Source organism: Phasianus colchicus, chromosome Z, assembly GCF_987193195.1.
Source record: "Phasianus colchicus chromosome Z, bPhaCol1.hap1.1, whole genome shotgun sequence".
Taxonomy (NCBI): domain Eukaryota; kingdom Metazoa; phylum Chordata; class Aves; order Galliformes; family Phasianidae; genus Phasianus; species Phasianus colchicus.
The window spans coordinates 20,808,624-20,823,022 of record NC_143476.1 but is presented as its reverse complement, the minus strand read 5'-3'; positions in this window follow the sequence as shown (position 1 = coordinate 20,823,022).

Genomic DNA, 14,399 nt, shown 5'->3' with positions numbered 1-14,399 from the left:
CCAAGCAAGATATATTCATATACAACACACCTCACTTTTCTGTGCTTATTTTGTTATGGTCTACCTTTACTTTCCAATTGCATTGATCAAAAAGCTTAAGGAAAATTCAGAAATATTGGTAATCTGCTTTTCTTCCAATTACTTAGAGTTGAAATTCGGAACAAGCTGTTCCATTATTTTCCTAGAGGTGGAGCTGAGGTCTACCAGCTTGTAGTTTCATGGCTCCTCTTTCTTGCCTTTGATTGTGGGGTTACAGTCAGCTGTCTGCAAAAGGCCTCATTAACTTCCTCATACTGATCAGGCAGCCTGTAGTAAACATCCACAAGAGAGTCACCCATATTGGCCTGCTAGTTTATTCTCACTCACAAGCTCTCCCTTCTTTCATCATTCTTCTCTAGGTGGAGCTCAATACATTCCAGTTGTTCTCCCACATGAAAAGCAAATCTACCACATTGTCTAGCTGGTCTGTCTTCCTACAAAGTATGCAGCCATCCATGACAGCACTGCAGTCATGCGAACTGTCCCACCATGTCTGCAGGATTGCAATGAGATCATAGCCCTGCACCGGCACATAGATCTCTAACTCTTCCTGTTTATTCCCCATGCTGCATGCACTGATATACAGGCATGTCAGAGAAGAAAAGAGAGTAGGATTCCCTGGAGAGATGAAAGAGGATCTCCCATAACTATACTCACTATTAAGGTGCTCAGCTTTCTGGCTCATGTTATGGGAGGCAAATAAGGAACTTTTCTCACTTCTTCTAGTTGGCCTGGCTTGTTCCTCAGTCTAACATTCCCAAACCAACTGTACCCATACTCTAAGGATCCATCTGTGCAATTCAATTCAGTGTGCCCAGAAATACATGCAGCATGGTCCCTGACTTAAAGAGGATGTTCAGTGACATTTATTAGACGTCATCCACCAGACTAGTTTGGATGCAAGCATGGGGTATTCCAAGTACGCTCAGAGTCCTGAGGCAATGTGGGACAACATTTCATGTGATCTGTAACAAAACCACAATGGGTGATGTCTTCATAGACAGATGAATTTCCATGTGTTGTTTAATTTACTAGTGTAGGCAAATCCACAGGGACCAGGGCATGGATACTTGCAAAAGCCCAGCCTAAACAACATATACTTGCTCAGACAATCAGTTGTTTTTGGGTCTTCATAGTTTTGCAACTTTTTGTAGTCAGGAGAAATGAAGGAAAAGTTAAAAATGCTTTTAATTTTTCAAAATATATGTATAGTAGACTGAATTAGAAAGCAAAAATAATAAAAAAAAAAGAGAGAAAAACATCTATTTATCATATTAGAATATATGTTTAATTCCTAGTTTCTCTATAAAAATAAAAATTTTTGCTCTTGATGAAGATGTATCTATTCCAGAATAACTACATTACAAGATAATACTTTATTTTCATCTCTTACTAAATGTTTATTTCACTAAAAACATAAATTGAAATTGGTGAGACAGCCTCTTGAGTAAAAGGACAAAGGCACTGAGAAGAATCAAGGCAAATAAAAGAAACACCTATTCTTATTCATTCCAAATAATGTGCTCGTGTCAGTACATGTAGCATTGTAAATACCATAACTGCATTTTAAATAATACATTAATAAAATAAATATTTCAAAAGGGTTGCCTAATAAGGATTAATTGGATTTTTGTAAATATTTCTGTTTTGTGTATAGCCTGGAATGATCTGGGTGAACAAACTTCATTTTCCAGTATTTCTGTTTATTTTTCATTTCATACCAAGAGATCATGTCTATCTAAGTAGAATCTTGATGAAATGACAAAGAATAATCAAGAGATGTAAATTGAAATTAAAGAGGAAGGGAATTTTAATCAGAGGTTTAAATGTTGATTGTTAGCATTTCTTTAGCATCTGTACTAGAAGAATTTTTGGTTGAATTTATGTAGTAAGGATAGGTATCTCCATCCTTCAATTTAGCATGAAAAAGTACATGTCCCCATCAAATTAGAAGAAGGTGAAACACATCTCCAATAAAGAAGAAAAAACATTTACAAATAAACACAAAATATCTAAGTAAAATAGAAAATGAACTTCGTCACCCCTCTCCCACATCCCAAATGATCACATGCAGAACATTTATAGTTGTTCTGTTCTCTAGAAAGTGGAAACATAAAATTTCATAGAGATAGCTAAAAGTAAACAATTTATTTAGAGTATTTTGAAGTACATAAAAGGTACTTTCAGAACTGCTCTGATTTACAAGACAATATATTTCCAAACATATATTATATTATAAGATTGAATCTTGGAACCTTTTATTTTATTAATATTTTGACAGGTAACATCTGCAACTGAACTAGAATTGCTTGTTTAAGTAAATTTATGTGCATATGTGAGCTTTCCCAGATATATTTATCCAGACCATTTTCTGAATATCTCGTTATAGATTAGGCTACACAAATGTATCTAATGTTCTCAGAAAACTTTCATGGAAAGAACAATAAGTCCATTCAGTTAGAGTTGGCTACAAAAACATAGTATAAGAGGATAGAAAAATTGCACTTTTTTTTTTTTTTTTTTTTTTTTCATTGCTTAGGTTAGTTTGGCTTCCTATAGTAATTTTTTTTTTGTGATTTTTCTCCAGATGTTAATTCAGTCTTCAAGAATGAAGTTGATACACTTCAGTAAGTATTTATACTTTCCAATAGCTCATCTATATATCTGAATAATTGTAAGAAATTATTTATACCATGAATATTGCATGCAGGCCACTAGATGTTGTTAGAGGAATGAGAACTACATACATAAGTACAATGGTCAAGACTGGAAAATCATACTTCTGTAAATCTTTTTGTTTATGTCAGTAGTTCACAGGGGGCAAGAAAGGGCAACCTAAGGCCAAATGCCTAAACCATGTGATGTGAGAGTCAGCTTCAACTTGTGGTCTTTTGTGAGCTAGAACTGTTGCTGCTGCACTCTGCAAAAGACAACAACATCACTTAAAATGAGTTGGCTGAGTTCATCATGTACGATGCATCCAGGTCTGGAGCCCCCAGTACAAGAAAGACAGGGAGCTGTTGGAGAGGCTTCAGAGGAGGGCCACGAAGATGATCAGGGGACTGGAGCACCTCCCCTATGAGGACAGGCTGAAAGAGCTGGGCTTGTTCAGCCTGGAGAAAAGAAGGCTGCGGGGTGACCTCATTGCAGCCTTTCAGTACCTAAAGGGAGCCTACAAAGAGGAGGGGAATCAACTCTTTGAAAGGGTGAGTGAGAGCAGGACAAGGGGAAATGGTTTTAAGCTGAGGGAAGGGAGATTTAGGTTGGACGTCAGGGGGAAATTCTTTACAGAGAGAGTGGTGAGGTACTGGAACAGGCTGCCCAGGGAGGTTGTGGATGCCCCGTCCCTGGAGGTGTTCACGGCCAAATTGGATGGGGCCCTGGGCAGTCTGGTCTAGCATTAAATTGGGAGGTTGGTGGCCCTGCATGTGGCAGGGGGGTTGGAGATTCATGATCCTTGAGGTCCCTTCCAACCCTGGTAATTCTGTGATTCTGTGATTCTGTGAATGGCATGAATTTTCAGGTATCAAAATACATCAAACAGGAATGATACAACCTCCCTTCTTAATGAGCTGATCGAGTACAAAAAACAGCTTTACACTTTTTTGAATTTTAATTTTTGAGTGGTCCTATCTGAAGCTAGGAGTTGGAGCAGATGATCCTTGTTGGTCCCTTCCAACTATTCTATTATGATTCTATAGCTTATGTTTACTGGAGCATATTGCCGTGGAACTTAAAATCAAGGGGCAAATATGAAATGAATACTGAAATTTTAATAGCAAAAGTATCACTGGACACAAAATAATTTCTATAATACAGTTTGCACAATGAACAGGGACGATAAGGTTTCACATCTTGCATGTGGAATAGAATCATAGGATCATTTATTTTAGAAAAGACCATGAAGTGCATCTATCTGCCTGACCTACTGAGTCTTATTACTAAACTTTGTCCTTTAGTATATCATGAGTATATCAGAGTATCATGAAGTTCAGCTGAAATGGTACAATTCAGAGTTACCTGGATCAGGATATTTTGTTTTTTCAAGTCACACATAAATTTTAAAACAACAGATAGGAAGATTTTTTCAACTTGTTTAGTAAAGTGCTCTATTTTAAATAATTTAATTTTGTAGTTAAGAAGGCTTGTTTTCCCATCAGATCTACTGTGTTTATTTTTCCTGAGAAAGAGTTCAAGATGATTTTAAACTTTTATTCAGGCTGTTAGTTAAATATCAGCTGCATAGATAACACAATTTTAAAAATTCATCAGGAAGACTGAATCTACTCTGCTTCATTGTCTCTGTGTTTTCTCTTGTTTATATCTATGTCAGAAAGAGCAGAATGAAACCCTCTCAGAAAGTTTTATTTTCATTTGAGAAAGTAAGAGTATTTGTAACCTTGAACATGATGTCAATAAAAACCACTAAAAGTATCAACATTTTTCATTACAACATGAGAAATCAGAGAACTGTGTCTTACTGTTAGATTTTTTTCTAATCCTTTCCTACAGGACCAAATTCACTAAAACCATTGTAACTTATCTGACATCATTAGATATGGCACAAGTCCAACAATGGATGAAGTTGACATACACTATCTGCTTGCTTTTCCAAGAAGCATTAATTTTGCTGTCAGATGAATAAAATTTCAAGTTTTCTTTGCATTAAGAATTCTAGAAGATTTTAATCTAGGCTGCAGTTGTTACATGAGTACATCTTGGCTCTCTACAATAGGAACATCCTGCATTTTCTTTTAAACTTACTAAAATATAACTGAGACTGGTAAGAACTTATTCAAGCTACATAGATCTCCATGAGGGAAATATAATAAATCAATTTAAACGTCTGATTTGGGTTCCATAGAAACAGGAATACTCTATGCAGGAATAAATTGCTCAACGTATAGTACAGAATATGAAGCTTAGTTCTCAAAGTTTTTACCAACACAAAATTTCCCTCAAATGCACATAAAATTTTACTTAAAGAAAGACATGCAAACTCATTTTTAAATTCACTGCAAGTAAGACTCCAGATTATATATAATATTCACTAATGCACATGTAGAAAAAAAAAAAAAGTTCACAAAATAAGATTTACCAATATTTATATTGATTGTGATGTGCTTTTGGTCGACAATTCAGTTAAAATGTTTAACAGAGCCAATCAGAAATCATTCAGTGAAACAAGTTTTTGTTTGAAAGCACTTACTCATGTGGACTGAAAAGTTATATGCAGGGGCAGTCTGATTATACAAAAACATGTAAATTATATGCACACACAAATCTGTTCCAGAAAATGGCCTTACCTGCCTGACAGCTCTGAAAAATTATCTTAGATAGAACTGGATTCAGTGCTTCTTTCTGGGTCAGAAGGCTTGAATTCACATTTCCTGCCAGCTGAACATTCAAATCATCAAGCTGTAATAAGATGCTTTCAATTTCTAGTTGATAGCTTCACTTCATATCCTGTTATATATATTTTTAAAAACTTTTAAATTTATATTCATATATCACATTCAAGTAGTTTGAAATATCATTTATTTCACATTATAAAACATACACTGTAACAGTGGCTGGAAGACTAGGAACTTAACATTGACTCTCCACTTCAAGCTTCAAAGACCATATACCAGATCAGTATTCTCACCAAGATAGCCAAGGATTGGGTCTCTATTCAGTAGCTGCTTATTTCATGACTGAAATTCAGAAATGAGGATTATCTCCTTTTTAATCTGTGTGATGAACATTTTCCCCAGGTGAACATTCCCCAGGTGGTCTTTTTTTATTTTTATTTTTGTACTTTACAATCAAAATGATACAACACAAATTTAATTTTAAGAAATAGTAAGAAAAAAGCTTTCCATCATACCTATCAGATTACAGAACACTTGATATTTCTCTATCAGAAGTCAGTGAACCTCCTTCCTTAATGTTCTGTTGAGATTCTGTCTTATTTTCATAAATACACTTGTTTGATAAAGTATGGAATAACCATGTCTTCAATATGATGATGACATTTTATCCATTTCATAAAATATTTTTTTTCAAATATTTTCTGTCATATTACTTTCTAGTTTTGAAATGGTTTCTTGTTTTTTTTTTTTTTTTTTTTTTTTAACCAGCCAGATATTTTCTTTCTGAGACCTTATGGCTGCTTTTAAACTCACTCTGACTCTTAAGATCGAAGTTTCAGTACATAGCTAATGATTCATTCTTCTTTGTCTCATATTTTCAATAAAATTTTTATGTATCCAACCCAATGTATGGCCATGCCATACATCATGGGTTTTAGGCATAAACCATACTGGAAATGTGTAGTACATAATTAACCAAAATCAGTTGAAATTTGACAACTGAGTTCAGAGAGAATTGGGAAAAGCCTCTGAATAAAACTGAAAGCTACTGATCCTGGACACGTGTTATCTTTTGTCCATTTATCTTTTTGAGGTTGTGAGAAAAAGATAAATCTATACCGTACAACCAAGATGAAAAGAAGTTATCAGGACTCTGTAAGCTTACTTTACAGTAAGCTTGTTTATAGCTAGATTGTTTAACTTTTTCTTCTTTTTCTAAATTATAGCCTAAAGCTGTGACAGAGGTAGACAGAATATAAAATCTGACAAGAGATGGAGCAGTAGATTTCAAGGACTTTCAAGCACTTTTCAGCGATAGACAGCCTGAGGTAATCATGGAGAGGGAGAAGGTGGGCCAAAAGAGTCGTTAGATGCAATGTCTGACTTATTTCATAGGATGTCTTATTTAGAAGTGAATCAGTGCTGTCAGTTGCCATAACAGATGTAAATTTTCTTCTGTGATGATTAAAAAAATCTGGACTCAGGAAGATTTCTGATTTCCTAGGACATCATAGATTATCTAATTGCATACAGAAGTTCAACTGAAATGATTGTGCAGCTTGCTATATAACCCATCACTATATTATGTATTTCCAACAAGTAATATACTAACACAGGGGGTAGAGTTAAAATTTGATGTATTAATCACACTTTCTCCTTACCTCCTCTTTTGTACAAGAGAATTCAGACATGATTCATTACATTTTTACAGAGGGAAAATACTAGGAAGACTAAAGCCAAGCTTGAACTCAGCCTGGACTCTGTTGTAAAAGAGAACAACAATAAATTACAAATATAGTAACAGTAGAAAGAGGACTAAGGAGAATCTTTATCCCTTAGTGGATGCAGCAGGGAATGTGACCACTGAGGTTAAGTAGAAGGCTGAGGTTTGCAATGACTTCTTTACATCTATCTTTAAAAGTCAGACCAGTTATCCCCGGGGTGCTCTATGCCCTGACCTGAAAGTCTGGGATATGGAGCAGAATACTACTCTCCCCCACCCCTGCAGCCCCTGATTCTCCTGGAAACATTAAGAGACCTACTACTCAACCTGAACTGTTGCAAGTCCATGATGCTAGATGTGGTACACGCGAGGATGTTGAGGGAGCTGGTGAGGATGATAGCCAAGCTGCTTTCTACCATGTATCAGCATTTCTGGTCAACCAGAGAGGTTCCAGAAGATTGGAGGCTTGCTAGTGTGTCTCTCATTTATAAGAAGGGTTGTAAAGAGGATCCAAGGAACTACAGGACCTGCTTGCCTGTTTGTCCCTGAGCTGTGTTACAGAATGGGAGCTTTTTCAGTTGCTGAGTATTGCATTTCTACTGATGATTGATGGAAAATGGATGTTTGGAGGGAAGGGAAGCCATCCAGAGGGAGTTAGACTGGCTGGAGTAGTGGACCATGAGAACCTAATGATGTTCAACAAGGTCAAGTGCAAGATCTTGCACTTGGGCTGGGGCAATCCCAGGTATTTATACAAACTGGGCAAAGAATTCCTTCTAGAGAACAGCTGTGCAGAGAAGGACTTGGGGGTCCTTGCATGCAAGAACTTGGGCATGGGCCAGCAGTGTACACTTGCAGCCTGAAAGGTCAACTATGTTCTGAGCTGCATTAAAAAAGAGATGGCCATCAGAGAGAGGGAGGTAATTGTCTCCCTCTATTCAGCTCTTGTGAGACCTCATCTGGAGTTCTGTGTCCAGGCCTGGGAACCTGGAGTCCCTGGCACAAGAAAGATGCAGAACTCTTGGAGACTCCAGAGGAGAACCACTAAGATGATCAGAGGGCTGGAGCACCTCTCCTGTGAGGAAAGGTTGAGGGACCTGGGCATGCTAAGCTTGGAGAAAAGAAGATTCTGGGAAGACCTCATTATGGTCTTCCAGTATTTGAAGGGAGTATATAAGCAGGAGGGGGAATGACTGTTTATGAGGGTGGATAATGATAGGACTAGGGGGAATGGTTTTGAACAGAGACAGGGGAGGTTTAGGTTACATATTAGAAGGAAGTTTCTCACACAGAGGGTGGTGAGACACAGGAACAGGTTGTCCAAGGAGGTTGTGGATGCCCCATCCTGGAGATATTCAAGGCCAGGCTGGATGTGGCCCTGGGCAGCCTGGTCTAGTGGTTGGCAACCCTGCACATAGTAGGGGAGTTGAAACTGTATGATCACTATCGTCCTTTTCAACCCAGGCCATTCTATGATTCTATGACTCCATGATTCCATGATTCTGTGATTCTATGTAAATGGACTTCTCAGACTATTGAGCTAGATAGGTGCACAAGGCTGAGGTGCTGCCCACTTTGTTTGGCTGTTGGCTCTGTTTGCTCGTCTTTCAGCTCCTCATATGTGCTGAACTGTTTTGGACCAAGGTTCTAGACCATTCCTTTACAGTTTTGCCCTGCCTCAAAATATTTGATACTGAACGTAAAGATCCAGAAAATATTGCTATACAGATAAGGAAGGCTGGTTCCACCACAGTGTTCTATCTTTCCCTCTCCTTGCAGGAACTGGGGGAGAAAAAATAATGAAGATGGCTCAAAAATTAAGGTAAGGACAAGATCACACACCAGTTACCATCTTTGTCAAAACAGACTCAGCATACAGGAAATAAATAAAATTTATTGTCTATTACTAACAGAACAGTGAGAATTTAAAAACTCCTTCCACCCACTATCTCTTCCCCCAGGGTGTTTCAGGGGAATGGAGAATTTGGGCTGCAATCAATCCATAATGCCATGTTTCTGCCTCTCCTCCATGCTCTGCCACTGTACACTTGGGTCCTTCCCATGGATGCTTTCCTTCCCTAGCTAATGTTGTGTGGGTTTCTTACAGGCTGCAGCTCTCCTAGCACTTCTCCAACACAACTCTGTACCACCAGATGATAAGATTCTTTATAGAATCCAGTGTGGACATTAGTGCTTGATATAATTAAAATGTCTAGTTTATTCCTTTTTCATTATACTTCTCTGTCTGCTAGGAATTTTCAAATGAGTTATTCCTCTTCAGTCTGTTGGGTAATAGTGTGGGTACTTAGTCATTGTGTTTGGAAATTTTCCATAATACACTTCTGCTTGTTTTGTAATCATACAAAATTAAAAATGGTGTTTTCTTAAATGTTGTGTTTATCTCCCTGAAAACTTCCCTTTGCTCTCCTAAGCATATTTGGCTTAGTGTCATTCAACACTGAACTCCATCTGTGGTCTGTACTCTCTACTGAAATCATTGTCCTGGAGACAAGTTCTGAGTAATTAAATTGAAAACCAAAATATCTACTATAGCACTGTGGTGCTTCTTCTCAATCATTAAAAGGTGAGGGCTTTCTACAGGATGGAGCTTGTATTTTTAGTGCTGCTAGATTGATGAAAAATTCACAAAGGCTGCTATTATCAAATTATACATAACTATTTTAATTCTATTCAGATAACTTCTCATTTAAAATAATATTCACAAACCTCAATCTTTCAACAGTTAAAGCAAATAAAAGATTAAAAATAATAAACAGTGAAAATATTCAAATAACACTTAATCTCTCGGAGCATATCCAAATATATAATCTTTTAAGGTCATGTTTCTCCTTGTTGCAATTCATTTAAAGTAAAAGCAGCTGCATCAAAGATGAATTTTTCACAGTGTGCTTATCTATGGGATGTGAAACACCTCTGAAAAGTCTTACTGACTAATTCCATAAATCACAGTTGTAATTTTAAATGGTGAAACATCTGGAATAGTAGTGAATCTTAATCCTGATGCACTACCAGAATACCACACAGATTACCCTCTGGCATAGTCTATTAGGTTTTTAATATTATGTTTTATTCTCACTGAAGAGGGGAAAAAATTCTTTCTTTCTTTTTTTTTTTTCTATACTTATTTTAAATCAAGTCTAAGATTTGAGTTGTGTGAAGATCCTCTGAAGAAACATTTATTTACCAAAGCAGATTTAAAATGAAATGAAGAAGTGAAATAAATCTCCGTGCTGTTTTTCAGATGATACAGAAAAGGAAATCATAGTAATACGTTCTTCAGAATGTCAAATGATGTAGCATATAACCTGAAATCCTATCTAATAATGCACAAAGTACTAATAATTAAACCAATAAATCAGTCTGGTCTTATAAAAAAACACTCAGGATTTCTGATGCTTTCAAAAAACTTAATTTTTCTGAAAGTGAAAAAAAAATGTATATATTAAAAAAAAAAAAAGATAATGGAAATCTTAATTTACTGACTCTGTCTATGCAAGTATAGCAGAAGTTCTCCTGAGGCTGCAGTAATGTATAGTCTTATGAATGATAAAGCAGTGTTACACAGTGAATGATAAATTTACCATTTCTAAGACTACAGTAGGAAGTAATTATTATTTTATTTTAAAGACATATTGGTTTAAGTATAAACTTGCTCCACACTATTGTGATGCACACACTGAGAGACAGCCTCTGCCTGTGGGAACATACAGTCTCAAGAGATATAAGGCACAAGGGATAAAAAATAGGAAATCATTACAGTTTGCATTTCAAAGAGGTGAGCAGAACATAAATTTAAGTATAAACTTGATTGTATAACATATCTCTGAATACATTGGTGTTATTTATCCCACAGTATGGCTGGCTAAGGGCAAACTGTTGATCAACAGACTTTTCTGCAGGAATGAACTGAAATTCCGAATTTATTTAGAATAATCCATGTTTGCACTGAATAAGAAAAACTGTTTATTTTCTTTTTGCTAGTGAACTTTTGAAATTTTGCAGATATTAGAGGGGAAAACAAAAAGTAACTGGCATAGCTGAAATATGATCATTTTCATGTGTCATTTTTGAGTTTTAATTCTAATAAAAATGAAGCTTTAGTGAATAATGAAGCATAGCTTTTGTTCTAGCTCTGAACAAATGTCTAGACCCACAGACTCTGTGCAAATGATCCTGGAGTAAGAGTTTACTATAATTTTAAGCTATAGTTTGCAGATTGAAATTAAAAAAAAAAAAAAAAAAAAAAAGATGAAATAATTTTGTGTGTGTGTGATTTTATATAATGGTAAGGGAGAGGAAACTAGTTAAAAGACAGCTATATTGAGGGACATGTTCTCAACATGACCTGTACTTCTCCAAGAAGCAAAATGAGGGAGAATAATGAGCTGAGTTTAGAGTGTTAGCTGAAGGTGCTACTGGAGTGAGACCGCAGCTAACAAAAATGTGTCATGCCACTTGGCATACCATACCTCATCTTAAATCAGGCTTGTTATCTACTGGGACTTAAAGTTACAAAGTGGAATTGGAGATTACTGCAGGATGGGGAAAACAATCTGCTGGTCTCACCACTGCAAGTATAGATGAACAGACATTAGACTGTTACAACTATGCGTTGGGAAATAGTGATTGTAGTCCTGTTTATCTATCTTGTAGAGTTTTACTTTCTAATTATAATTTGCTGATCATTTCATTCATGTTAGTGAACAGTGAAAATTAGCATTCTGCACACTAGAAAATTACGTTATGTGGGGAAGATTGTCTCCATTTAGAAAGATGATAATTTTCATGTTGCTGCAATAATTAAGTTTTGGCATAGAAATCAGGACCTCTGTACAGTGAAAATTTCAAGCAGATACCATACCTAGTGTTCTCAAGTGTATATGTATATATTTTTATTTTGTAAGTTTGATCACAACTCTAATACAGAGTTCACCACTGGAAATGAAGACACATGTATTTCATGGCAGAAATAAAAGGAAGCTTACTAGAATAATTTTAATGGAAATAAAGCAGCAGATTGGAGAAATCTGCTCGTTGGTCCTATAGCAGGAACAGCAGAGGGCATCTGGAGGTGGTAACTACTTCCAGCAGCTCAACTGCAGCGGGAAAAACTGGGAATGCAGATGTAGTGAGAAGATCCAAACAACAAAAGATCTTTAATATGAGCTTTTTCTGGTGAGTGTTGAGCATTTCTGAACATTCTTCTTAACGTGATACTAAGTAGAGTTAAAAGTTAAAATCACAGAATAGTTTGGGTTGGAAGGAACATTAGAGATCATCTTGTTTCAACCCCCCTGCTATGGGCAAGGACACTTCCCACTAGATCAGGTTGCTCAATGCACTATCCAGCCTGGCCTTGAACACTTCCAGGGAGGGTGCTCCACAACTTCTGTGAATTCCATAGGACACTTATTAATAATCTTTGATTGCTCTTTGGATTGATCTGTAGGCAGAACTTGAGTTACTTTACAGAAATAAAGAGTAAAAAATCTAGACAATAAGGACTGAATATACTCAGAAAGTTATTTCCTTTTACATGGAGCTAATCATAGAAATTGAACAACGGGGAGTCTTGGAAAGGGGAGCCCACAGAAGCATTAAATGAGCATATGTATCAAAACATATACTGTGGAACTGTAAATGAATTGAAAACTTGGTCTGATTAAAGAAGGTGGTTTGCTTCTCTAGCTTTGGTTTATAACTATTTGCATAAACAGTGATGCTCTGATGGAGTTCTCAAAGTGTTTGCCACAAAACGTAAATCTTAAAAAGAAGCTTTTTGTAAACAAATAACTTCATGCATCCAGGCTTATAAGATACATGTCAGGAAATTGTCCAGAATGCCTGTAATAACCTGAAAGTGTTGTTTGCTTTGTAGCAAACACTGGATGAAACTAGCAAGAGATTAATCTAAGACTACCCATATTCAATTTTTTAGTCAATACAAGTTAGTGTCTGCAACCTTCTAGCTGCCATAGAGGAGACAGATTTTGAGGCTAGCAAAACTCAGTTTTATGTCTAAGCCTAGCTAATACACATGGTATCTGCACAAGGGATACAAAGACCTGGATTTTATTTGTCTATCAGAGAGATAATGAACTACTGGAATTGCACTGAGACTGGGATAAAACCTTTTCTGAGTAACTATTTTTCAACTGTGGAACAGTTATTCAGCAATTTGAATGAGAAAACATGCTTTTTGTAGAACATTTCACTTGGACATCAGCAACATTTCTGTAACTGATTTTTCAGCAAGTTATTTCAGTCTTCTGCAAAATGTTTGTTTCAATGTTGATCTGTTCCCTCTTACTAACAAATGAAGTAGTATCTGTATCAGGAAGTCATTCCATGCTTTTGGTACTGGCACATCATGTTTATGCTGCATATAGTGAAGCCTGGAGGTAAACTGAACTTTCCTGTTCAGATAAAAAAGACAAAAGACAAGGGTGTCTGGGCAGAACAACACAGGTGTTAATGAGGCGTAGTGATAAGGCAGTAGTGATCACAGTATAAACAAATTCTAAATTTGTTTGTCTGCTGCTCAGTGTCTTATCTTGGGTGGTTCAGACAGTGATATGCTGAGATTCTAAAGAGTTTAAGGAGAAGTGAAGAGTTTAAAACAAAGAAACAAAATGCATCCTTACTAATCCCTTATCCTGCTAAAACCATTGCTAGGTTCTGTATTGTAGTACTAAATTCTTCTGGAAGTATTTTTAACTGAGCTGACAGTTGCCTCAAAAGCCAAAGTAAGCTTGTTATTCATGTCAGAGAGTAATATCATAACCACAGTCTGATTAAAAATAAAAAATAAAAAAATTACTAAGTTCTATGTAATTTGTCAAGAGTCTCACTTCAAACATGGAACAGTTCTGTAATTCTGTTTATATCAAGATCCTAATAAAAGTGATAGGTACAGTTGGCTTCAGCCATAAACTATGGCTATAGACTCTCGTTTCATAATGACTTACTCTATGATTGCTTATATTATAATAAAAATAAACAGAACACAAGACTTCCTACAATTTTAAAATGTATTGGTTGGCCTCATTAAGTGAAAAATTCATTTCTCAAGTAGAAATGTAGAGTTTCTGTGTAATCAAGATTTTATTTGCCATCCTGCTAATGATGGATTACTTAGACTTAAGATGTATTGATTGAAGAAATGGCTGAAAATAGTCCATCATTTAACAAGGCAAATGACAGCTTTCTGATTTGTATTAAGAATTGCAGGACTTTCACTGACTGAGTGAAATTATATAACT